Genomic DNA, 26,238 nt, shown 5'->3' with positions numbered 1-26,238 from the left:
TCAGGGCTAGCCTTAGGGTCAGGGTGTGATCCTGGAGTCCCGAGATGGAGTCCTGTGCGGACTCCTTGCATGGAGCCTGCTTCTCCCTCTGCCTCTGTCTCTCATGAAATTAAAAAAAAAAAAAAAAAAAAAAAAAAAAAAAAAAAATCTTAAAAAAAGAGAGAGGACACAGTAGATGGGCCTGTATATATATATATATCCTCTGACGCGGGTTCCTGCCTGGTCCTACATTTCATTGCTCCTGTCTGTGTCTTACACTGGCCAGGTGGAGTCTCAAAAAATAAATAAATAAATAAATAAATAAATAAAATAAAAACCTTAAAAAAAAAAAAAAAAAGACACGGTAGATGGACCTGTATATATCCTCCGATGCGGGTTCCTGCCCTGGTCTTACATTTCATTGCTACTGTGTGTGTCTTACACTGGCTAGGCTGAGTCTCAAAAAAAAAAAAAAAAAAAAAAAAAAAAAATCGAAGAATGCCTATATTCGTTTCACCTGGAATGCAGCTGCCTTATCGATTATGGTTAAGTAAACGGTTCATCGCCGGGGCAGAAAGCACGTCTTTGGTCCTCCCCTGAAGTCAATTTTTAAACGAAGTTAAGTGGGGTGGAGGAAGGAGGAAGGGGGCCCAGGCTTTCTCTTTTTTAATCGATAACGCAGCCCCGTACCCGGAGTCGATCAAAGCAGATCAGAGCATCTGAAGAAAAGTGCAAGCTCAGGGAAGGAGGCGATAAATCCCCTAACTGCCTGGTAGAGAGAGATGCAGACTGATAGTGAGTGCCAGGCCCCCGCGGCCCCCACCGGGCTGGCCTCCGGGCTGCGGCCGCCGCCGAGTCAGTGGCCCAGGCCCCCCCCCCCCCCCCCCCCGCCCCCCGCGTCCCCTCCGGAGGCGCCCGCGGCGGACGCCGAGTTCACCGACCCGGACCGTAGGTAACCGACCGGGTGGAGAAGCCGGGGGTGGGGGTGGGGGTGGGGGTGGGTTTTCGGTACCAGCTTTTTTTCTACACCAAGAACTGAGCTGGGGCGACGGGGGCTCGAGGAGGAAAGTCATCAGAGGAAGCAGTGGGCACACCGTCGTGAGCTTTTTTTTTGTTTTTCTTTTTTCCTTTTTTTTTTTTTTTGTTTTTCCTCCACCCCGGCTGGCCTACGGCGGATCACACCTGCAGAGCACCTGCAGAAGGGGGAGGAAGCGGCCGACAGCTGGCAGGCCCGCCCGGGGACACCCCCGGAGGGCGCCCCCTCCCCGCCCTCCCCCTGCCCCTCCCCCCCTCCGCTCCCCGCCCCTCCCCCCGGGTCCCCGCAGGCCTCGCCGGGGGCGGCGCGGAGCCCTGGAAGAGCACGCGGAACTAGCGGCAGGTGCCGAGGGCACCGGGCGGGGTCGGCCGGCCGCGGGGGAAGCGGGCGCCGCCGGAGAGGCCTGCGGGGGGGGGGGGGGGAGGGCGCACATGGCCGGCGGCGGCGCTACCTGCGGGCGGAGGGGCGGCCCCGGGGCGCGGTACCTGCGGTCGGGCGGCGCCTGCTGCTTCCGCGAGCCTCCTCTGGCCGGCCGGCAGCCCGGCCGTGCCCTCGCCCTCGTCCTCGCCCGCCTCGCTCCCGGCTCTTTTCCCTCTTTTCCCCCCCGCTTTTCCCCCTCCTCATCCGGAGCTCCAAGATGGCGGCGCTGGGGACGGATCACGTGAGCCGCGGGCAGGTCAGGTGACCCGAGTGGCGGGCGAGGGGCGGGGCGACGCTAGGCCCCGCCCACGGGCATCCTGGGGCGCGCGGGCGGGGCGGGGCGGGGCGGGGCCAGGGACGGGGGGGGCCGGCGGGCTGGGGGCTCGCAAGGCGTCGGCCTTGGGCCTTGTGCGGCCCGGGGTCACCTGGGCCTGCAGGTCTGTGCCTCCCCGCGCGGCCCCATCCCCCCACCCCATCCCCCGTCCCCTCCCAGGTGGGCTTTCCACCCTGAGCACCGGCGCTGTCTTCAAGCTCAATGCCTGTGGATTTGTTCCCGCGCTTGTGGGGCTCTGGTTGTGGTTTTTTTTTTTTTTTTGTGGTCTTGGTGCAAATGTAGAGGCCCCAGCTAGGCTTGTGGCCGGACTTGGGGTGTGACTGGTGCACGGCAGGGCTTGCCCTGGGTCATCTGTTGGCTTGCAAGAGAGATTTTCAGAGAAAGGACTGCTCCTGGGGGTTAGGGCCTGGCTCGGCCTCTGGACACAGTGACACCACCTCTGGCCTTCCCAGGGCACCATGGTGGTCATCACTTGGCTCTGTTTTCATCCATGATGCATGCACCAGGGTTGTGAGCAGAGCAAAACGCAAAGGGAGTGAGGCATTTCCTCCAACCTTGCAGAGGATGCTGGACTGTTGGGTGCATTGGGAGCTGCACAGCAGGGTGTTTGGGTCTGGACTGGGTAGGTGGGCCAGGAGCAGTAGGAAGGGAGCAAACCTGAGATTCCTGCCATGGTCATGGTCGGACTGGCCCTTGGACCGGTTTACAGGTCTTTGCAGTAGGCTGGACTCTCAATTTTCAAGTACCTAGCAACACTTAGGCACTGTGGGGGCAGGTCAGGAACTCTCCTTACTGTACCTCGGGATACAAATTCACCTGAATTGGGGAGGTTGGGAAATCAGGGAAGTTAGATTTCTGTTAATCTACAGAATTAGACACCTTTGCCATTTGGGCCAAACAGCTAAGAAGAAGGAAAAATAAAGCATTGAGCAATTTTTTTTTTCAATGAAAGAGATTGAGTGGAAGACTACCACCAAAAGGTAGAAGGAAAAAAAGATAAGGAAAACCAGCAAAACATGAAAAGGAGTAAACAAGTGCAAACAATTAATGTGCAAATTTCCTTCCTTTCTTGAGCTATACAAACAGTCTTAGTTTATAACTCTCCGTAACGTCCGGGAACCCAAAAGTGGACAGAAGTCAGAGAATTATTTGATCAGGGAAGAGGGCAAAAATAAAGCAGAGAAGTTGTGATCGAGGGTAAAATAAGGGGCTTCCCAACAAGAGATAGAAGATAAGTTTATCTGTCTGAAGTTTCTGTGATAGTCTTTTCTGGAAGACACCAGTTATTTTCCATTGCCCTTCTTGCAGGACAAGAACTTCCTGGCCCTCCTTCTGGTTCAGAGGCTCATGAATCGTGTGTGGTGGGGGTGTCACCTGTATCCCGGAGCATTTAATTGCCAGCGCGGTTGCCTCCAGAGAACCGTTTTCCCACTGACTTGATGACCCGCAATGTTCAAAACGGTGGCCACGCTGGCAGCCCACATCTTGGCGTAGCAGCCACCGAGCTGCCCACAGTGGATAAGTAGCGTGAGGAAGTCACTGATGCTTGGAGCTGTTTGTTACTACAGCGTGGCGTAGCCACTGCTGACTGACATTCTTCCTCCCTACCCTGCAGTAACTGGAGGAGGCAGAGCCAGTAGAAAGAAACCAGGCAGGTAGTGATGTCAACGAGTCAGGACCTTTATTCTGTAAGACACAGAACCCAGTAGAAAAACCCTGGCAACTTCAAAAAGCTGGTGGAGTAACCCCAGTATTTTTCTTTCCTGTACGAGAGCTCTCCAGAAAATTACAGTCAACATTTTTGAGTCAGAGGCATGCAAAGACATTCAGATGTAGTGAACGTCTTTGAACCGTTGAACTTGGGGTCATCCCACCCAACTCTTCTGAGCGCCTTCCCCTTGCCACAGAGTGTTATTTATCATGATTTAATTAACTGATCGTAGTAAGATTTAGTGTTACAGATAGGAAACTTGCTTACTCAGTTCTCTCACACCTACTCTCTGGAATCTGATTCTGTCTCCAGATGAGAGATGACCCGGATAACTGGATCCCTATCTCCACATATCTCATTATTCCAGTTTGTGATCATTAATTAGTGGATGAGGTGAAAGGTTTTGCTTCTACAAGTATCATGGGCCTGTATCTTCTAAAGTGACCAAGGAGTCTGATAATATGTGGCGTGTGCTTGACAACCTAAACCAGAGCACGGTTTAAATTTTGCGAATGCTAAGGGCACCTGCAGGTGAAGAAGTTGCCAAGGTGATGACTGGCTGTAAACTGAATGAGACACCAAACCAGTCGAAACTTGAGGAGACCCACTTGTTCCCAGCCACGATACTTATAAAGGACACCTTGTCTTTGGTGTAATAAGATTAGATTAGATTTCTTTTGACAGGATTAATCGTGTAAGTCTTTGGCACAGCACAGAAAATTGGAGGAGACGTGTTAGCCTGTATTTCTTTTAGTTGTAATTTTTATCTTGACCTTTAAAAAAATATCCCTTGCATATACTGCCTCAAAAAAGGGAAAGATTGTGCAGGGGTGACAGGAGGCCGGGGGGGCGGGCTGAAAGGAGAAAACAACAGAGTAGTGGTGTGAACTGAGAAGATAAACACAAACATTACCCCGACTTTCTGTTTAGGTCCAGTGGGATTGTGAGCAGGTGGGCTCCATTTTTCTGGTGTTTTCATCCTGCCTTATCTTTTTTTTTTTTTTTTTTTTTTTTTGAGCTTCAGATGTCTGGTATATGGAAGTACAGAGTTTAATTATAGGAGTCCTCCGGATTCAAAATGGGACTTGATCATTTAGAATAATGGCAAGGCTTGATTTTATTAATGAATGAAAGGATTGCTTGATGTAAGTCAGAAGGAATGTAAGATTAAAAGACATGATATATTATTATATATACAGCTGTCAGTAATAAATTAACATTAGCTCTAGGTTCCCTACACTTTGCATCCTGAATATACACCTAGAAATACTTCATAATTACAGTTCAGTTCTTGAGAATCATCATAAATTATCTATCTGTCATTCATTCTCTGCTAAAAGCCACAGACCTACATTATTTCCACAGCGCATTGACATCTAAAATCTCTGGTGCGACGAGGCACACATACTAATTTATTTCTTCCCGAGGGCCCGAATAAAGCCAGAAGGATACACCATGATGGGCGGTGGCTGGGGCGGATGGGGGAAGAGCAGAGGGCACCTGTTGTGAGAGTTAGGGGGTTGCTCTCGCTAACGTGGCTCATACTTCCTTTCAGCTCAGCTGTTTGGGGTGTGAGCCACTAGCTCCTGCGGAGGAGCCCAGACTGTCCTAGCATCTAAGGCGGCCCTGGGGTCCAGGTGGTGATGGAACTCTGTGTAGACAGCCTTCCCTTAGCACCTGAGACTGGCTCCTCCGCAGGACCTGGGAACAAGGACAGGACTCAATGGTGGTGACATCTAGTGGCTCACCTGGAAGGTGCAGTCAAGCCACCGAGCACTCCAGTGGGAAGTGGGACATTGGGGCCTTGTCAAGCTAACCCAGGTCCGACCCCTGGGCCCCTCAATCAGCCTATGAAGTTGGTTTCTGGCAGAGATTCCCTGCATTCATGTTGATTTATGGTTGGGCTCCAGGAAAGGCACCAGCAGGCTGGGAGTGGAGGTGGAGAGGGGCTGCTTCTGAGGATGTCGGGAGGCTCCTTCCAGTCTGGTCTGCATATGCACAGGCTGGTGCGGTGGCACAGCGTGGCTCGGTGGAGCTGCCACGGAGCAGGGAGCTCGCCTCCGCCAGACTGTCTCTGCTTCGACGCAGACTGGGTATTGGAACGCTCAAGTAATTTTGAGTCGTCTTTGTCAATAAAGGCAGTCTCTTTTCCACAAGGGGAATGAAAATGAGATTCTGAGGCCTCCGGAGGGCTGTCTCCTTTGGTCACTTTATCTGCCCAGGAGCGTCAGCTGGGTTGGGTGGCAGCTATTTGCAATGTCCCAAACCCCGTTGACAGGTAATACCACCTGCTCCTGAACCGGACAATGTGATTATAATAGGATACCGTTAAATTCTTCTCGGAGAAGCGGTTTCCTTAACGCAGTGACCTTTATTGATGAGACGGGCAGAGGAAGAAAATGAAAAGCAGGAGAAGAAGATGGAGAAGGCCACTAAGAGGAGAAAGTAACTGCTAATCAAACCAAGAGGGCCTGGCTAAGGGGTAATCCTGTGACCTAACAACGTGTCGTTTGTTATTTTGACAGCTCCTCTTGAGGTGATAGACTAGGAGAGGCCACTGGCACCATCATTAGCTGGCTGGGAGTCCCACTTCTTGCTTCTCGAAGACACCAGCAAAGGGACACCCGTGGACAGCCAAGTAGTGGTCTACCTTCTAGGGTCTTCGGCTCCGAGCTCCTCACATATCGTGGAAAACCAAGCATAAAGAACATTCTTTAGTTTTTGACCTTCTGGGAGGCTTCTTTCATTGACAAAGAGACATGAGCGAGAGAGGAAAGGGAAGAGGCACGGGGCACCCAGAGATAGTCCATGCTGCCGTGTCCATGCCCTTTCTGGCTGCGAAGCTCTGGCAAGTCGCGAGGTCGGGAGGGCCCAGCGGCCGTCCGTTGTGAGTGGGAAGTGGCACATCCAGAATCAGGCATGGGTGGGGCTTCAGGGCCCCTGTGAGGTTCCTGAGCAGGTGGCAAGACTCCCATGTCGTCCACCTCTCTCTTGCAGTGGCTCACACATCTGGGCCGCATGGAGGGGGATCCTTATGACCCTTGAGCTAAGTCTGTTTGGTGCATGGAAGGAAATGGAACAACATGAATGGAGGTGTGAAGTGGGAGTGGACATGGGGCGTCTGTGTGGGTCAGCGTGGGGTGGGGGTTTTGCAGTGGGGGGGGCGGCAGGGAGAGCTTTGGCTAGAAAGGCGCACCAGGGCTGGGGCTGGTCCAGGCAGAGACAGGCACCAGGCATCTGTCGACGGCCTTCCTGGGGCAGGGCCCTCTGTTCGGGGCTCTGTTTGTCTTATTTCACACGTCTTTGTGGACTTAGCTCCGTGGTCATTAATTACATATGTAGTCCCTGCCTTGCCATCTGTCTACCCTGGTGGAGAATGAGTTCCAGGAGCCCAGGGAGCTTGTTAGTCTTGTTCACGGATATTCCCCCCTGGCCTAGAATAGAGCTTGGAATATAGGTACACTCAGTAAACACTCATTGATTGAATGAACAAGTGATTTCATTCAGCAGACACGCTCCGAGGCGTGGACCGTATTTGAGAAACTCCTTGAAAGCAGCCTTTTGGATTCAGCATCAGATTGAGAACCAAGGGCTTGGGAGAAAGAAGGAAGATGGCATTAGGGACCCGAGAGCTGGCCTCAAAGAAGCCCTGAGAACCCAGGCTGTATCCTGGGTTTCACCCTGAGCTTCAAAACCAATTAGTGTCCACTAGCTGTGTGTGCTAGGGCAAGTGACTTAGCCTCTCTGTGCCTCTGTTACTCCATCTGTACAAATGGGGACGGTGGCACCCATTTCACAGGGCTGTTGAAAAGCTTGAAAGGCATCGTGCGCAGGGAGCCCTGATGCACCTGAGCCATGGTGAGTGATTAATAAACAACAGCTATTATTATTGCAAAGGTTCAGATTGGAATGATACAAAATAGAAGGGAGAGATGGAGACAAGGGACACTGAACGAAGAGCACACAGCGTTTGGGGATAATTGGAAACAGGGTGTGCAGTGGAGGGCCGGTGAGCATCTCTGTTCGCTCATTGTGCCCTCACTGGGAAGCACAGACAGCTCTTGGCTCCAGCGCCCATGACAGAGGCAAGCACAGAAGTCGGGGGACACACGGAAAAGAAGAGGCCAGAATCATCCAGCTACTCTAAAATCAGCTCATCAGTTGTAGAAGTTGATGTGAGCCCAGTTAGTCATGTCACATATGACTACGTGGGTTTTAAGCCTATTTTTCCTAAACGCGGATTTTCTTGGCAACGGCATGCGCGCTAACACCCTAAGATTTAGTTACATTTTGGTTAAGAAGTCCAGAAGACTTTGGACTTGGCTTTGAAAAATTGAAAGTGAATTGAATTTGCATTATTTAAGTGGCTTATTCAGATTAACACTGCTATCTCTTCAGATTTAAAATTTCAAAGACTCAAAGATTTGATATTTCAGCAGCAACAATGACATCTAGGGGTTGGTTTCTACAGGTTTAATCTTAGATATATAGCCTCTGCATTTTGAAAAATAAGGGTGCTAACATGTTGATTCAATCCAAAATGATGTTGATTCAATCCAAAATGTCTGGACTGTGTGAACTTGGTTGATGGCTAGGGCAATGTTGATGGATCAGAGAAAAGAAAAATCTGGAAGTGGTTGCTGCTGTCATCTGAGAAACCTACTTTCCTTCTAGAATCACAAAACCTCTCATTTTGCTTAATATACTCATTTATAGATTCGCTTCCCCCCCCCCGCCCCTGACCTTTTAGCCAGAAATATGCCATGTTCCACTTTTCCCTGTGGATGACAGAGTTGCCTTCACTGCATGGAGAGGGGCTGGGGCCCCAGCTTTTAGCTCCTTCCAGTTTTTTCTGTTTCCATTCTTTGATGAGCCAAAGGAGTCTTTGACAGTTCTCCTCATCTCTACCCTATGTTTTTTACCAGATTCTTTTAATATATTTTTAAAGAAGATTTATTTATTGGAGAGAGAGCGAGTGCAACTGGGAAGGGCAGAGGGGGAGGGAGAGAGCATCTCAAGCAGACCCTGTGCTCAGCACGGCGCTGGATGAGGGGCTCGATCTCATGACACTGAGGTCATGACCTGAGCTGAAACCAGGATGTTTCGCCGACCGTGACAGCCAGGTGCCCCATCCACCAGATTCTTTTAAATGATGGCTGGATCCTGCTCTCGACTTTCTGGCTTTGACTGTCAGGTTCAGAGGCAGCTTTTGGTCTGTTCTCAATCAACCAGCAGTGTTGACTGGACACCTTCTGGGCACACTCTTGTCCGTGTGTGCGCGTCCTGCTGGGGTTCAGGTGAGAATGAGAGGGCCCTACAAGGCGAGACACGTAGGTGAAGCCCGTGAAAAACTATTTAGAGGGCACCAAACATACATGTTAATAGGAGATAAATTATACATGAAAACATCTATGAACATACTGGAAAAATTCACAAATATTCAGATGATATTTAAAGTTCCTTTCAGCATGAAATTTCTGTGATTTTTGTGCAGATTAAAATTAGTACCCTGTTATACTGATGCATAATAATGTTGGTGTCAGCACAAGAATTACAGTTCGATGTTTTTTTTTTTTTTTTTTTTTTAATGTTCTAGTGAAAGTAATGCCAAGTAGAACCCATCTCCATGGGTGAGTATGAGTCGACTCTCAGAGTTGCCAAGCTGTGAGGGTCGTGTCTGGTCTTCAGAACCGTATAGAGTGGCGTGAAGGTAGTGAGACCCAACTGTACCCCTCTGGGGGTGCACGCCCCACCATTTCACTTTCTGATGGGCTGGAAAATCCTTTTTGTTTCAACCCTGCCGTTGGCCTTTCCTTTGCTCTCTTAGCCCGTCTGCCTCGTGTCCTGCCTTAGCAAGGGGAGCCAACAGAAGTGATGCGTCGCTGGGCTGTCAGCGTCACCTTCTGAACAGTCCCTGACCTTTCCCTTTCCAGTGGTGTCCCAGATCTCCAACGGCTTCTAACAGAGATCTAGACCTTTCTCCAGCCTTGGCAGATGTCCCTGGTCGCTGCCCCATCCTCAGTCCCTCACACCCGCTCATTCTCAGCTGTGCTTTTTCGTGTCCCAGCTACACCAAGCCTGGTGTCCTCCTGCCTCTTCCCAGCCCTCTCCTGGCCTCTGCAAAGAGCCGGTTCCTCAGGCAAGCCTTCGCTGACCTCCATGACCTTGTGAATGCATTTGCCCTCCCTTTGGTGCCTTGTGCCTTTTGGCTACCCTGCCGCTCTGACCTCAGCTCATTTATGGTTTATCTGCGTGGTTATCGCATTAACGTCCACCCCCATCCATAAATGGCAAAGTGTGTGTGTCACCCTGGTGCCAGGTGCTGGTTGATGCCAATGACACAACAGACAATGAATGAATGAGTGGATAAGTGAATGAATGATGCGGATGCTGGGGTTTGTCTTGGGTGACCGAGACTCTGGTGCTGTTTCAGATTCCTCAGCCCCAGTATCAGATGGCTCCGTGATGACTTAGTGGTTCAGGCTGCTGTAACCGAAAACCCTAGACTGTACTTGTTTCTCATGCTTCCGGAGGCTGGGAAGTTCAAGATAAGGTGCTGGCAGATTCAGGGTCTGCTGAGGGCCTGCTTCCTGGCTCATGGACAGTTGTCCTCACACGGTAGAAGGGGCAAGGGTGCTCTCCGGGGTCCCTTTTATAGAAAGTGCTAATTCCACTCACGAAGGCTCGGTCCTCTTGACCTAATCACCTCCCCCAGGTCCCACCTCCCGATACCACCATCTTGAGGGTAGGTTTCAACATATGAATTTGGGGGTAACACGGTGTTCAGTCTGTAGCACTCTGATTGTGTGAACTGGAGAAGTAGATGGTAGACAACACGGGTTACGTTTCTGTGGGTTCTAGGACTTAAATTCTGATTTAAGTGAGTACTTCACATTACATTACAGGGCCTCAGTGTTGAGTATAGAAAGTTCCAGTTCTTTGAGTGGTCTCATTAATCAAAGGTCCTGCTGCACATTAACGCTGAAATGATGTAGAATAAAAGGGCCCCTGGTATGGCCAATTTTGCACTGATGGAGAAGTTCATCTGTGTTAGCTGAGCACTCTTGTGACCCAAACCCAGGCAGGGCCCCAGCGTGGGCTTCCCTTCTCAGCTCTAGGGAAGAACTGCGTTCCGCTCCCGCACGGGAAGAATTTTCTGAATCATTTGCCTCACTATCCTCAGGTTAAGTATAGTCTTGATGTTTAATCTATAAGGGAAAGATTATCAAGTGACATCTTGATTTGAAGCAGAGGTTTGTAATTTGTAGTCTAGTTTGGATGAAAAATAGGACTCAGCTCAAGGAGACGGAGTATTAGTGCCCAGAGGTTTCTCTTGGGGTATTTTTTCTAATTATTATTATTATTACTGTTGTATTTATCCTAGATTATAAAGTCAAGAGAAATAGCATAACACGGAGCACAGAATCTGGGCTCGATTGCCCGCATCTCTTTCCTGGCTCTGTCACTTAGCCGTGTGACCTCGGGCGTGTCACTTTACCTCTCTGTGCCCTAATTCCTGACCTTTAACATGCAAAGGGTGATATTCCAAACTCACAGTCCTATGGCGTGGGTTTTATGAGTGAATGCCTTGGAGGGTGCTTTGAACAGTGCCCCTGCAGAAAGCACTTTTTCGGTGTTAACTATCATTCTTCCTTGAAAAGCGGCAGGAGATGTGCCTTCGCCTATTCCAGTGCACGGCTTGGATTTGTGATTTGCGACCTCCCTCATCCACTTGTGTAGGTTCTAGAGCACCTAAGGTGCGCACGGCGCTGAATAAGATGCTATGGGGAGCATCGCTGCTTTCCAGGACATTATCTAGTTGAAGAGAGGAGGGCCCTCTAAGCACAACCTCGAAGCAGAAGGTACCGACTCCATTTATTCATTCAACAAATACCTCTTGAGCATCTACTGTGTGCCAGGGTCTGTGCTAGGTGCTAGGAACGTGGCGGTGGGGAGGGCGGATCAAATCTCTACTCTTGTGGACCTTAGAGTTGAATGAGGGAGATGGAACCAGATGGGTAATTAGTCATGGCCACAGCACTAGGAAGGAACGAGAGCAGTGGGAGGGTAGAAGGTATGGGGGTTGGGAGTCAGTAACTGTTTCAGAGAAATGGGGTGTTCAGGGGAGGCTACCTGGAGGAACACCAGGAGGGTGAAATCCAGGAACTGGGAGACTGCAAGTGGGAAGAGCCCGGGGTGAGCTATACCCGGCTCAGGAAGGCCAAGAGGCAACCCAGAGAGTCTTGAAGACAATGATGGGTGGGCATGGGTTGGCGGGGACGCAGGGGAGGGCATCAGCAGAAGGAGGGCTTTCTGTGTGGTCCGCCCTCACTTTTCCGAGCTGTGTTGTGGGGGCTGCAAGAGGTGCTTACAGCTCATGCCCTGGCTCCTCGCACTTGCCAGTTTCTGCAGCTGGTGCCATGTCAAGCTAAACCCCTTCTCGTCTCCCTCTTGGTATTGGGAGGCTGAAGCAGGTGCCGTGACGCCAGCCGAGAGCCCAAGAGCAAATGGGATTTTAAAGTTGTTAGGGCGTTTTGGCATCCAGTTCCCCGAGATGAACAAAGTGTCTTGTCTGGTAATTGCAATTAATGGCTCTGCTATTCAAGCATATCCGTCAATAAATCTCCTCTAATAACCGATTGGGCACAGTCGTTGCCATAGTTATGTCTCTAAATTGAGCCCAGGGTAGTTGGCCACGACACTGACCTTCCTGGGGTCAGGCCTACTTCCTGACTGTATGACTCCATATCGCAGGAATTAAAGTTACCCTCCAAATGGTTGGCTTTGAGCCAGCTGAAAGACTAGCTCAGCCCCTTGCCTTCACTGCCTGGAGATTTCCTGTAAATCTCTTAAAATGCTGAATAAAAGTCCTTGAAACCCCGTAACATCAACAGTTGTAGTAATTAACGCTGGTCCAATCCACTTTTGTACGAGGCTTGGATGCAATCAGCAGGGGGACCACATGTGAGACCTGCGATCCCCGGGGTTATATGTATGACAGGCCTCGCCTCGGATCCTGGCTGATGGGGTCAGTGCTTCACCATGGAATCTCTGACTTCAGTTCCTCCCTTCTAGAGAATTCCTTCCCTCACCCCCAAATTCTGTCTTCGGGAGCCTTTCGCTTCTCCCGTGGGCCCCTATTCCACAGTGACCACGTTGGCTCGTTGGGTTAAGGGCTCAGATTCCCGAGACCGGATCTGCTCCTTTTCCTCCTCAATCATGACACGCCTCGTGTCCTCAGGAGATCTTGGATTTCTAGAGTGCCATCTCGAAACCTGGTTGGGAACACCTGATGAGGTGGGGGTATTTTTAAGTGTGTCTATTTATATATTTGAGTTGATTGCGGGTAATTACGCAGAAGATAGAAGAAGAGATCTGGAAACAAAAATACTCAGCAAAATGGCCTCAATTCATATCTGTGTAAGACCCTGGGGGTGGGGGTGGGGAAGACACTGGAAACTTCTTTCCTGACTCTGAGGCTTGACTTCAGCTTTCCAAACTCTGGTTTCCATTTCTTTCCATTTTCCCTTCCTTCTCTGTCTTCGCTGTTGATCTCAGCATGGATGATGCTAGAGACGTTTAGAGCCAGAGGACCTCGGGGAAGGCAAGACGGTGAGGTGGGGCCACTGCAGGGTCACTCCTGGGGCGTCCCTGTCACAGGCTGCAGCAGGGTTAGCGTGTCCGCCCTCCCTCCGTGGGTCTCTGTGAGGACAAGGGAGGGGGTTTCCCTACAGCACCCCTTTTTACATGACCCCTGCCTATCATTTCGCCTCTTAACTTTTCCCACGCAATGAAAATGATGGTGTCTTTTCAAAATGGATAAAGTCTATAAAATTCACCGGGTCCGTGCAGGAACACTCCTAATCTGTTGAGCTGGGGCATCTCGGGGTATTGCCAGAAGAGAGCTAAGCAGCCCACGTGTGGGTCCGGGTGGGAAGCGTGTGTGCTTTTCACGTGCTTGCCACTCCGTGCCGTAGCGTTTTGATGGATGTTTGATGAAATTTGAATGATTAAACAATGTCAAATAGAATTCCGGCTTCCCTGTTAATGATGTGTCATTGAAAAGAGTTATCAAAATAGCAAGAGGTTTGTTTTCGTAAAAGAAGAGAAAGGGAAAAGCAAATTAAATCCAGTCAATGCATGAGGCTCAACAGCTGGAGGCACCCGCTGCCTTTCCTCGCGTCCCTGCCTCTGAGCTGGGTGGGTGCTCTGTGCCACCCCTGCCGAGGCATCAGCACAGCCAGCCGGTCAGCACTGGGTGAGTCCAGCCCGCTGCCAGGGGGGTGGGGGTGGTGGTGGCAGGGGCCTCCCCACCCCATTGCCTTCCACCAGACGGTGGACCATCTCCAGGCTTCCAGACTCCATCCCCAGTGTGTTTCTTCTGCATCCTTGTGCATGCTGGCCAATGCTGTTCATCGTTGCGGTACCTGGACGGAGGGAGGGCGCTGCATGCCCACAATTCTGTGCTGAACTTTGGGCTCCCGTCGAGGGCAGATGGCTGCTGGGGCTGTTGGGCGCAGCGCTGCGTCTCCACGCTGTGCACCTCAAGTGCGCGCGGCGTGCACCTGGCAAGCCCAGCCCCGTCCTGGCACCAGGAACAGGAGGGCTGGCTCTCGTCCTCCTCGGCTTGGGGGCCACGGGGGCAGCGGGTCCCCAGAAACAGAACCCAAGGCATCACAGAGAAATTGAAATGTGGATTTTTCTAGAAGAGTCAGAGGAGAATGAAAAGGTACAAGGAGACCAGGGGAGAAAATGCAGGTTCGGGCTGGATCAGAGCAGGGAAACCGTGGAGAGGGAGGCAGGGCCTCCTGCACTTCCCTCCTGGCTCCCTTCTTCCCGCCCTCCTCCCTTGGGGGGCTCCTTTGTCTTTTCTCCGTAGTTTTGATTTTCCCTTTGAACTGCAGTCTAAAGCGTTTTTTTTTTAACATTTTGTTTTTATTTACACATTTCAAGTATGTATTATACTTACATATAGATGTATGTATACAGTAGAAAATTTGAGACAAAAATGGGTATACAGTGAAAATTGTCTCCCCTGCTCCTGTTACCGCCCCCCCCTCCAATTCTTCCACATGGGAACCATTGTTAAAGGTTTATTGTATTTTTTTACAAAGAGATTCTAGGCAGATACATACACACAAAGCATACGATACACACCATTTTGCACATTGCTTCCCCCCCCCCAACCATATGATGTTGGAAATCATGCCATATTGGTATGTATAGAGCTGCCTTGTTGATCTCAAAGACTGCACAGTGTTCTATTTTATGGATTTACTGTAATTTACTTTACAAGTCTTCTGTTGATGGACATTTAGTTTGTTTCCAATCTTTTGCTGTAATAAATTTCCTTGTACAGACATCTTTGTGTCCATGTATGTATGTATCTAAAAAATAAATTTTTAGAAAGGGGATTGCTGGTCAGAGGGTACATGCATTTTAAAATTTGAAAAATATCACCACATTTCCCTCTCTTCTAATTTACATACCACCTTGCCAAACCAGTGTGATCAAAAGTTGATCTTTGACAATCTGTTAGGCAAAACATGTATCTCTCTGAGTGAGTCGGCTCATTGGCATTTCCTTCTCTGTAAACTGTTTGTTCATGTTAAGGGTAGTTTTGATAAATCCATTTGGAAGAGACTCAGGTTCATAGAGGTCACCAACTGGGAAAGATTTAAGAAGGAGAGGAAAGGAGCCAAGTGAGCTTTATGGAAGAAAAATAAGCTCAAGGACTATTTCATTTTCTAAAGAAACCACTGTGCCTGGATTATGCCCTGTCAATATGCCAGTTATGCACAGATGGCTCTTCTGTTTGATGAATTGACATTTCTTCCCCTGGACTGTGATGGAGGAGGCTTTTCTCTTGCAGACCTGGTACTCACAATGGCATCCTCCTGTTACTGGAGTACGTTTCCATTGCAAAGTGCATACAAAACCCATTGTTTCATTGCAAATAAAAGTTTATATTTACTGTGACGTGACCACAATGTGATATTTTCATCCGTAAAGCCCTCAGTTACTTACTTGCTTTAGTGCATTGGGCTGAAGGGAGCCACCTCATTTTCAGTGAGTGACCTTGAGGTGGCAGCAACATTACGTTCAATTCTGTGATGCACCAAGTCCATTACAAAGTGAAAGTAAAAATTGCAATAAATCAGAATAATACTGATTGTTATAATTTTATTATAGGAGCATTAAGTCAATAAAACTTATCTGAAATGTCATTTGCATTGTATACAATTTTTACTAGTTATCCAGCATGTCTTAAAAGCATGTTTAAAACAACAAAATGAAGAAATCGGTGATGAATTGTGCACGAGCTGGGGTTTGTCTTCTGCTCTGGTGAAACTAAATTCTCGTTTGATTCCTTGAATTGTAAAGTATCCCTTTTCAGACTTGAGCTATACTGTAATGCCTTAAGTCTGCCCAACTGTATTTAGTGCCCTATTGTCTGATTACTTATTTCCCTGCAGGTTGTCTGGCTCTTTTTCATTTATGATTTTATATAGGAAGGTCATCTAATATATGGTATCCTTTCAGGAGAGGAGAATGTGGTTGTTTTTTTAAATAATGAGGAATAATGAAACTTATTTATGAAGGAAGTCAGAAAAATTTATTGAAGGATCACTATAAGAGAAACATGCAAATTAAAAAAAGCTGCTTAATAGCATATTCATTACCGGGGAGCTTCCAAGTAATGAAATAGTTGTGTAAAAGGCAGGATATTAGGTGATGTACTATTGCTTGTATCAGGTACAATACATGATTACTATGCATTTTAGTCTTGTCAATTGCTATTAGATTATCGTAGTATTACTGTGTAATTATTTAAGATGCAAGACACTAAGAATGTTTAGGCCTATGTTTTTGCAACTTTTTTTTTTTTTTTTTGGCATTTCATGCCATGCATTACTGACATATAAGTTATATGAAGTTGGAGAAATAAATTCTGAATGTGTCCCTAGTTGACAACATTAATGATGTTCTAGTTATAGCTTTGGGCTTGGTCTTTGATTAAACCTCTTTTAAAAAAAAAAAAAAGATTTATTTATTTATTTTTAGAGAGAGAGAATGCAAGTGTGCGCGTCTAAGCGGTGGGAAGAGGGGCAGGAGGAGAGAGAGAATCTCAAGCAGATTCCCGGCTGAGCACAGAGCCTGATGCAGGGCTGGATCTCATGACCCTGAGATCATGACCTGAGCCGAAACCAAGAGTCAGGAGCTCAACTGAGCCACCAAGGCGCCCCTTGATTAAACCCTTTTAAGAAAATGTGAAGCTGTAGTGGGGAAGCACTGGGCTGGAAGTCAAGAGGCTTGGATCCCCCTTCCAGCTCTGCCACAGTTAGTGGCTTGGCCTCTCTGAACTTCAATTACTTCATTGTACAGTGAGCAGACATTGGAGTAAGTGCATATATGCAATCATTCACTTACTCAACAGGAATTCGTGAGTGCCGGTGGTGGGTTGGGAATTGTGTTGGGAGCTGGAGATCCTAAGATGAATGAGACACAACCCATGCTGCGAGGGTCTCACAGTACGGTGGAGAAGGAAAGTGTGTAAACACAGCCTCATAGCAGGTGTCATGCAGGGTGTGGTGGTAGGGGGTCTCACTGGATGATCACGGCTCATAGAACTGAGCACTTCCTTTATGCCAGGTGCTTAGTGAATGCTTTGCACGTGTTATTTCATATAACTCTCTCCCTAATCCATGTTGCAGAGGAATTATGACCATCCCCATATTACAGATAAAAAAAAAAAACTAAGGTGCTGAGGATTGACCCTCATCAGGAACACACAGCTAATAGATGATGAGCTGGGAGTTCCAAACAGGCACTCCTCATCCACATGCCATACCACATGCACATGTTCCTTCCTTTCCTTCCCCTTTATTCTCACTTAGGAAATACCCTTTGTTTAAAGAGTAAGATGCACTGCCGTGTTATTTCTTATACGACACTCCTAGAGAAGGGGAAAACATCCTAGACAGAGGGAAACTGAACACCAAGAACAGTAAAGAGAAGTGACTTTGACCTTATTCAGGGACTGGGTCATCTGTTAGGTCCATTCTGGCATGACCCTCTGATTATTGGCTAACTCAGAGTGGAAAGGAATCTTAAAGTCATCCCTGCTTGGAATCACTCATGCCGTTAAAAAGTGGAACCAAGTAGTGGTTAGAAGCAGAGTTCTCAGGTCAGACTAGCTGGGTCAAATCCTGGGGATAAGTGACTTAATGTCTCAGACCCAGTTCATCATCCCTACACTGGGGATATCAATCATGGCTTCCTGGTAGACTTGTCTGAAGATTAAAGTAGACAATCCCAGTGATGGCTCGAGGCCAGAGTCTGCCATGTTAGAAGAGCTCAATAAGTGTTTTCCATAACTATTGTTATTGCTGATGGTCTTTTCCTCTTGGGCAATTGGCATAAAAAGATATGTCATAGGAAGTCCAACGCAAAATTAAATTAGAAGCTCAAATTTTATCCACATGCAACTGATACAAAGATCAAAGTAATGTATAGTTAAATGTAAATAATTGAGAAATGCCTTTTGGTAATAGCAACCAGCATCGTGAATCTCAAATAAGTTGATTATTAAATATTTATTCATCTTTCACAAAAAGTATTGATGTAATTTTGGTGACAGCATCAATTTGAGGGGGCTGATTGAATATGTTGGGCAATGTTTGTGTGAAGTGGTCTAATAAGACGAGTTCCTTGAACCGCATGGATGGTTGTATACATTTATACATTTCAGAATTGACCTGCCCCCTGGATGCTTTTGGGGCTGGGAGTGTGGCCATAACCCAGTCCTCTGTATCGGACTCTAGGGCAGCTCTTGTCTGTCAATTTTCACAAAGCTACATATTGCCTTGATAAAGCTTATTTTATATGTTATGGAACCATCTCACAAGCACATCACCAAACAAAAGATAAGTCCCAAATGGCTTGCTAATACTGGGTTCTTTGAGAGAGGCATTGGGGAAATATACTCTTTTGGAAAGTGACGGTATTTGCCTGAAATATTAGACCACAGATATTAGATCACAAAACACGTGAAAACAATTCACAGCTCTCCAGGGCACAACTTTTCAATGTGCACACGTTGGTGTAAAACCAATGAGCTCTGCAACTTCTGGACTTGGCCTAAGGGGCCACAGTGTTTGGGAGGATTGTTTTGCTGTGCTGGGATCAGAAATTTCACTTTGATCAATTGCCAATGCAGGTTGAATCAGGCGCTCAGGGAGGCCTGGTGTGCACTTTCTGAGCTTCCTGACAATATTTTCTAGCTCATGGTCATCTTTCTGTTTTTGGTAGTTGAAAGGGACCATGCAGCTTGTCAGAAAATCAATGGATGGTTTGGCTTCTGGTACTTTGAAGGTGTCACACACACACACACACACACACACGCTCATGTACACATATGCATATAACACTCACAAACACATGTGCATATGTGTGCACACACATTCTTTCCTGTCTTCTCCAAGCTAAGCAGGCCTCTAATTTTCACTGTAAGTCAAAAACACTAGTTATTATTGCCACCCAAACCTTTTATTATTGTCACTGAAGTTTTGTACATTGATGGAGTGTAGCTTTTATCATCTCCTCTGAGGAGCCCCTGGTTCTGATTAGCTCTGTGCAGTTCTCACTGAAACTCAGAACACCAAGATTCATCTTCCATAGGGACTGTGATCACCTGTTTCCTTGCCTTGACCTTGTGGCAAGGAGGTTTGAGGGTGAGCTATTTTACCTAGCTGGTGTCCCATTGCAAACGGAGCAGTGATACACATTACTGAGCACTTGTTGGTATCAAAGCTAATGTGTGCTTTTCCCTTTTCTGGAAAGAGGTAGGAGGAATGTGGGGAGGAAAACCACAGACGTTTCAAGGTAAGTGGCAGGCTTTAATGGAGCTTCAGTGAGCATGCTCAGGGTCACTTTGGCTTGGTTTTGAGATTTGGACAAACAGGAGAGAGTCCATGGACAGACGACTTCTGCTGGGGATGGTGCTTTCTCTGTCTCTTGCAGAAGAAAATTCCCACTTTCCTAGTACTTTCACACAGGATGACTTTTCATCTATAATCAGGATTAATGAAGTCTGATGCCTTTGTTCCTGAATTCTGATTCCTCACTCTTTGCGTCACCCCCTCTGGCTCAGTCTGCCCTAAGCCAAACTCCCAAGTGTCCTGCTTACTCTCAGACTCTAAATTATCTTGAGCCTGAAAGGGAAGAAATGGAGAGGTCTGGTTCTCCCAACAAGAACAGAGGGCAGAGAAAGGTTGAAAAATGGATTGAGCTCTTGCCTGGAATGATCCAGAAAAAAGATTAAAAAAAAAAAAAGGCCCATTATCTGGGTCATTTTAGTTCGATGAGTTCAAGATTTCAAGATGGTAACCCGATTGAACTCATTTTCTTTATCATCATCATCATCATCACCGTCACCTTCGCCTTCTTCTTTTTATTTTAAGCAAAAAGTGTTTGAAGTGCTGTGAGGGATGCTGGCCGTCCACCCAGAACCATAACTCACCAGGTTAACAGGCTGCAGTGCTTAATGCAAAACAAATCGCCAAGCTGGCACTGAGCAATGTGAAATCCAACTAGCTAGAAACTGTGTCTCATTAGAGGCCATCCACGCAGCAAGCAAATGCGCTTGGAAATGGTCATGTGATTCCTTCACAGGAACCACAGAAGTGATATTTGCTGCTGGGCAGCCAATCGATTCCCTCGAATCTGTTTGCAGTTTCTCTTCTTTGATATTTTGCCTCTTGTAAGATCTCATCCCTGCCCTGCACCCTCAGTTTGCTTTTGCCCACTCGCCTCCACCAAACACACTAAAATCCTCCATGAGGACGTTCCATTAAGCTGGTGTCCAGGCCCACTAGGATAAATGCAAAGTCTGGATCATTCCCTCCCCCAAACAGTTGACTTCAGGCCTGTCCTGCACTTTGCAGATTAGAAACAAACACATTTCTGGCAGAGAAAGGACCTGCCTTTGGTTGAGTCTCCACAGAGTGGATGTTTACATTTATGCCAAGATTTGTTCCTAACCTCTGCTCAGCATTTGTTTTTCTGAAGAAGTAGGGGAAAAAATCATTATATGCAAACCAAAGCTAAAACATTTCTCATGTTGCAGAGTTGAGTGCTACCAGCACTTATATTTCTTAGGAGTTGGCTCCTGGCCTCCCAAAACAACAACAACAACAACAACAACAACAACAAACCAAACTAACACCTTGTCTCCCTCCCAAGGATATGGGAAGGGGTTTATCATTAATCCCGACTCACCGAAAACTCATTTCCATCAAAGAATTGTTGAAGCCAAGAAACTCCAGAAGTCACCCTGAATGTCTTTCTTCACATCCCACTTCACTCATTAGCAAGACTCGTTGGCTCCAGCTAAAAAAAAAATCCCAAGTCCAGCTACTTACATCCATGATCCCAGACCAGCATCAACATTTACCCAGCACCCATGATGACCTTCTCCCTGGTCTCACTGCTGCTACACCTGCCCCCTACAAACACTCTTTGGACAGTAGCTGGAGCCATCTTTAAAAAGCATAAAGTCAGGTCATGTCACTATCGTGCTTGAAAACCCTCAGGGTTTCCAGATGCCCTTAGAATACAGCCCACGCTTTTTGCCAAGGCTCCTATCTCTTACTAATCTCATCTGGTACCCTCCCCCCCTCTGTGCTTTACCCACATAGCATTCTTTCTGCCCTGGAAGTCACTGATGGGCCTCTGCATGGGCGGTTACGGATGCTTGGAGTGCTCTTTCCTTGCTATTTGCATGGCTAGCTTTAGCTGAGCCTGCACATGTCCATTTAAATGTCACCTCCTCTGAGAGCCCTTTCCTGACCACCCAGGTTATTCTAGAGGCCTCTCTGAAACTACCAGTATCTTGCAATCCTGTCTTGGTTTCTTCATAGCATTTAAAGTTTTCTGAGTCATCGTGTCTGTAATGTAATATGTTTACAACTTAATGGTTGGTTTCCTCTTCCTAGAAAGTGCCAGAGGAGCAGGGACCTTATGGGCATATCCCCGTTGTGTGGGGATTCAGCACCTAGGACAGCACCCGGGCCTTTGTGCCACCAGTGAATGCCCGAGTCATCCCAAGTCTCTTAGGCCAACACATTAAGGTGGTTTTGTGTTTTCTTTTTTTTTCCCCTCCCCCCTGCCACTATATGGTCCTTGGACTTATTTCCCACTCTCTTGAAAGTTTTTAGGTGACCTAGTCCTTCCAGTTTTACTTTTTATTCTTTGTAAAAAAAAAAAAAAAATAGCCCTGGAGTTGTACATCTTGTTGCTACGTCCATGGCAGTCATTCCATGCAAAGCCATCAGCAACTGTCCCCCCAATGTCAGAGGCAAAGTGGTGTCCAATGTTAACTTCCTCGTGTTTGCAGCAGAGCTAATCTGTCCTAGGATGATAATGAATCAGAGGCAAAAGACTGAAAAGGCATCTCAGTTGCCTGGACAGCCTTTGCAAAGTCAAGAGAGGCCTCCTTTGTTGGAAAAACAAGCTTGTCTGCCCTTCTGGGAAACTGGTGCTGCCTAGAAGCTGCACAGCCCACTTCCTGCAAGGAAACATGGTTAAAAGGGCAAAATCGGAGGGGGGAAGTGGGTACTGGAAGAGTCTCCGTGGAGAAGGGCTGCTCAGCACTCCCCAGTGGACAGCCATGATAGGAGGGGAACAAAAAAACATTGGTGCTTTAGCAGGATAATTTTTCAAAACAGAAGTTGCTTTCTTTACTGTGAAAGAACAGTGAGTATGCATGCATGGCTGGTTCTTTACATTGCCATTGAAGGACACCTAATGCTCTGGCTGGAGAAATTTCTGTTGGCTCTGGGATGTCAGAAACCATCATCTCTCTAGAAGGAAAAAAAAATTCTATCCAAACCAGTTTACTTCCTCAGACTCTGAAGTTCTGAGATTTTATGAACTGATTACTAGGAAGAAGAGGCAGATTGTTCTGCTGGGTAAAATCAAATTGGGGGATGGTTGCAGGGAACTCAGGGATGGAGAAAACTAAAATAATGAAAATCAATAGTGCATCTGCAGTGATCTTACAGTTCAATCTAAGCAGTTCTTTGCACATGTAATTTGTGAGAAAATTCATTATGTCGCGGCAGCAAACACACTCCATACAAATGCACAAATGCTCTGCTAATAACCACCACTATCCCACGTTGTGTTGTGAAAAGTGTTGAACTAAAATCAGAACCATAGAATGTTAGGGTTGGAAGGATATGAGCCCATTTTAGGGTAGAGTAAATAAAGCCCAGAGTAAGGAGTTTTTCCAGGGTCGCAAAAATCACTGGCTGCGGAGCTTGGATCTGTACCCAAGCCTCTGTCTTCTACTCTGTGCTCTTTCTCCAGCCCAGATGCCAGCTTTGCCTTTATCCCCTGGCTTCTGTGTCTAGGCATGCTGTATGTGTTTTGCTTACATGTCAATGTAGGCATTGCCTTTATACTCCAAAAGCCTTTAAAAAAAAAGATTTTATTTATTATTCAAAAGAGAGAGAGAGAGAGAGAGGCAGAGACACAGGCAGAGGGAGAAGCAGGCTCCCTGTGGGGAGCCCAATGCGGGATTTGATCCCAGGCCCCCGTGATCACGACCTGAGCCAAAGGCAGATGCTCAACCACTAAGCCACCCAGATGCCCTACTCCGAAAGTCTTTACCCACAAAGGCACTCATGAGCACTGGAATGGCAGAGAGGGTCATTGCACAAAGACCCTATAGCATCCTAAGTAGGAATTTCGGCTTATCAATGACCACTGGTCATTCCCAACTGTCCTCTAGGCAGTGCCCAGACATCTGGCTCTTCCTCATGTCAGGATGGAAAATCTCTCTCCTCTCTATGCCAATCAGCTCTTTCCTCAGTCCTGCCCTCAAACTCGCTAATCCAAATCCAGTGACACAAATCCTCACTTACAGGATACTGGTTAGAAGGCAGTTTGCTTGCTATCTTTATTACTTGAGCATGCTCCCAGGGTTTCACCCCCAAACCACAGGCCCCTTGTCAAAGTATTTCCTCTAGACAGATACAGTTTTTCTCCAGGAGGAAGTCTGAAGTGAAGAATTTCCCCCTTGTCCTATATTTGCATCGCATCATACAGATTCCTAAACTGGATTCCAGAGCTCTCTTTCAATCTCTGTTTTCTGCTCTGGGAACCTTACTGGCAACCTCCCCATTGTGCATTCAATCCAACCTCCTAGAACAGAACAGTTGATAATGATAGTCGACATTTCCAGCTGCCGTCATGAGTGCCCCACCTTGGGACACCAGTGTCCTATCCCTACTCAGAGGTGGGGCCCTTCCCCATGACCATACTAGGTGCCCAGGGGTCCCCTTTGGTTTTGTAGTAGTCTTAGAAGATACTGCAGGGAATTGTTATTTAGGGAGAGCTGGCTGGTGACTCGCACCACCCACCCTCTTGGTAACTGGGTGTGTGTGTGGGGTTTGCTGCTGAAAGTCTACCACGTGGAGATTGAGGGGTGGAGACCTGCTGGTGAGGACTGTGCCCCATGAGTTTCCTAGGTGCCTCAGTAGCGTCCCTCACGGTGGTCCCCATCAATTCCTTTTCTAACTGGGGGTGTGGGACAGGCACCAGTGGCACAGGGTTTTCCTCCTTTTCCCCTCAACCGGGCCTCTGCTAACTGCCAATACCAATTTATCACCTGTCACTTCTGGTGTCGCTGACTCTTCTTTCCCATGGTCAGTCCCAAGGCTATGATCCTATAGAGAAGGACCCTGATCCTTTAGAGAAGGTGTGATCTCTGCTTCCTGGAGGATCCTGGCGAAGGTCACCCTGAGACAGACGAAAGACCACGAGGAGCTCGCTTTCCTGCTCAATCAGTGGGTCACCATTGGTTTCCTCCTCCTCCTCCTCCTCCATGTGCGACACTTCTGTTAGATTCGAAGTGTTTTATACACATAGTCTTTAATGCTCACCACAGACTCAGGGAAGCAGATGCTAACATCTCCAATTTAAAGATTAAGAAATCAAAAGTCCAAGAGGTTCTGAAACTGGCTTGGGGTCGCGCAGCCACTGGTGGTGGAGGCAGTGGTTGAACGCAAGCCTGTGTGTTGCCAGGGTTGCATTCCTCCCACGGCACCTTGCACGGGTCTCAGTAAGAGTCCCCAGGAAAGATGATAGCTCTTCTTCTCCTCTCAAAACAGACAGACACAGGCAGTTTGAAACCGGGTTGTTCCAGAGCTGCCATCTGTTAAGAGGTCGTACCACGGCACTTGTTGGGAGATGAGTCGTGGGTGAAAATGTGGGTCCCCCAGGAGGAGCAGTATCTGCTCTGGGGTTCACGCCTCAAGGAGCTGCCCCTCTGGACATCGGGTCTGTCCTTCCTGATACACGATCTATTATTCAGACCCTGGGCACGTGTCCCCGCAGGGGCAACCCAGGCCTGAGGAAGGCACAAATGCCCCCGTGTGGTTGCGAGGTCCCCAGACCACAGTGCCCAAAGCCTTGGTGGACCTGCCTCGGATCCCTCGAGGGCCAGTGGGCATCGGTCGTTCCCCAGGCCTGTATTTGCGGCTCCTGGGGAATGTGTTGTGCTGTTTTTTTTTTTTTTCTGTGTGTGTGTGTGTTGTGCTGTTTAAAGGCATTGAGTTGACCATGAAGACCAACCTGTGGCCGCTGTGCGTGTGGGTGCGCGTATTTATGGAATCACATAGGTGCAGTGTGTGGCTGAGCGTGTGTTAAGGATGTCGAACGGGGGGAAAATCCGAAGCAGCAGCTATTAATCTTTCTGGGTGTTTGCATCACTGCGGGTGGAGAAGGAAGTGGCTACTGCGGGGCCGCCAGCCAGCTCTGCTGTCCCAGGTTCACACTCCCCGACAGCCTGTGAAGGCAGCGCTTATGGTCGGGATCACGCGTCTCCGAGCTCGGGCTCAGACTGCGAGGAGCGAGAGGCCTCAACGAGCCCCTGGAGTCCTCCTGGCAGTCTCTGAGGCGTGGGCTCTTGCCAGATCACGGCTCCCAGACGGATGTGTGAGTGAGTGCTCTAACTCAACCCAAAAGAGCTTTTAAAAAATCAAAGGCAAATCTTTTAGAAAGCGAGGGGAAGATGCTTTTGTGAATTATGGTGTTCGGCTCCTGGAAGTTACCCGAAATTGGTGCGTGGATTCCACCTGCTAGGACCCCCTGCTCTGTGCGCTGCACCTGCCTGAGGTCCTGGGCCTGTTCGGGCCAGGCTGCTGCCAGTGACGGATGAGCAGGCAGGTTCTGGATGTGTCTGCCCTGGGCGCCTGATTGTAGACACGCGGAGAAGGCCCTCGGGACGCAATGACCATGTTCCACCCCAAGTACACCACGAATCCAATCAGACTAAGAATATCCAGAAAGGCCTAGTCTAGTACGATAGCCCAAAAGAAATAGTACAAGAATCTCAGCATCTTGTGCTCTTCGAGGGAGACTGAGGCAGGTCATTCATGACTGTTGAGTGAGTAGATGGACCCAACATGGGGTCCCGTGAGCCTATTGGATGGGGTTTCCTGGAAATCTCCACTATCCATGGGAAGTTTATTAAACACACGAACCACATAGCATTTCTCCTCACTGTGGTTATTTGAGTACCGGGTTTTCACTTTCCTACGTTTTACCCAACGTGATCTTTCCTTACAGAGCTACGCCATGCCGAGATTCTGACACGATCCCACAGGGAGCGGCGCAATTAGGACTCTTATACAATAACACTTTCCTTTGTCCTTATGATCAGCATATGTATGGCCATCCACAGTGGGGAAA

The 26,238-nt window shown here is 48.1% G+C and overlaps 2 protein-coding genes across 10 annotated transcripts in view; one reads left to right on the top strand and one right to left on the bottom strand.

The window, feature by feature from the left end:
• The window catches only part of ZNF507 (zinc finger protein 507), a 43,553-nt gene extending 41,879 nt beyond the window's left edge, over positions 1-1,674 (bottom strand). For 2 of the 7 annotated variants that reach the window (XM_072750129.1, XM_072750152.1), the window contains exon 1: positions 1,501-1,673. The gene's annotated coding sequence lies outside the window, so the exon portion shown is untranslated. Of the gene's footprint in view, positions 1-496; positions 826-1,466 lie in introns of those variants that run through there. The other 5 variants (XM_072750146.1, XM_072750159.1, XM_072750139.1 and 2 more) reach the window with 4 other exon arrangements.
• LOC112928460 (uncharacterized) overlaps positions 872-26,238 on the top strand; it is a 497,089-nt gene continuing 471,722 nt past the window's right edge. For 2 of the 3 annotated variants that reach the window (XR_012000051.1, XM_072750184.1), the window contains exon 1: positions 874-931. The gene's annotated coding sequence lies outside the window, so the exon portion shown is untranslated. Of the gene's footprint in view, positions 932-26,238 lie in introns of all 3 variants that reach the window. The other variant, XM_072750173.1, reaches the window with a different exon arrangement.

This window comes from Vulpes vulpes, chromosome 1, assembly GCF_048418805.1.
Source record: "Vulpes vulpes isolate BD-2025 chromosome 1, VulVul3, whole genome shotgun sequence".
Lineage (NCBI taxonomy): Eukaryota > Metazoa > Chordata > Mammalia > Carnivora > Canidae > Vulpes > Vulpes vulpes.
The sequence above is the reverse complement of the archived record's forward strand: the minus strand, read 5'-3'. Positions and strand labels throughout refer to the sequence as shown.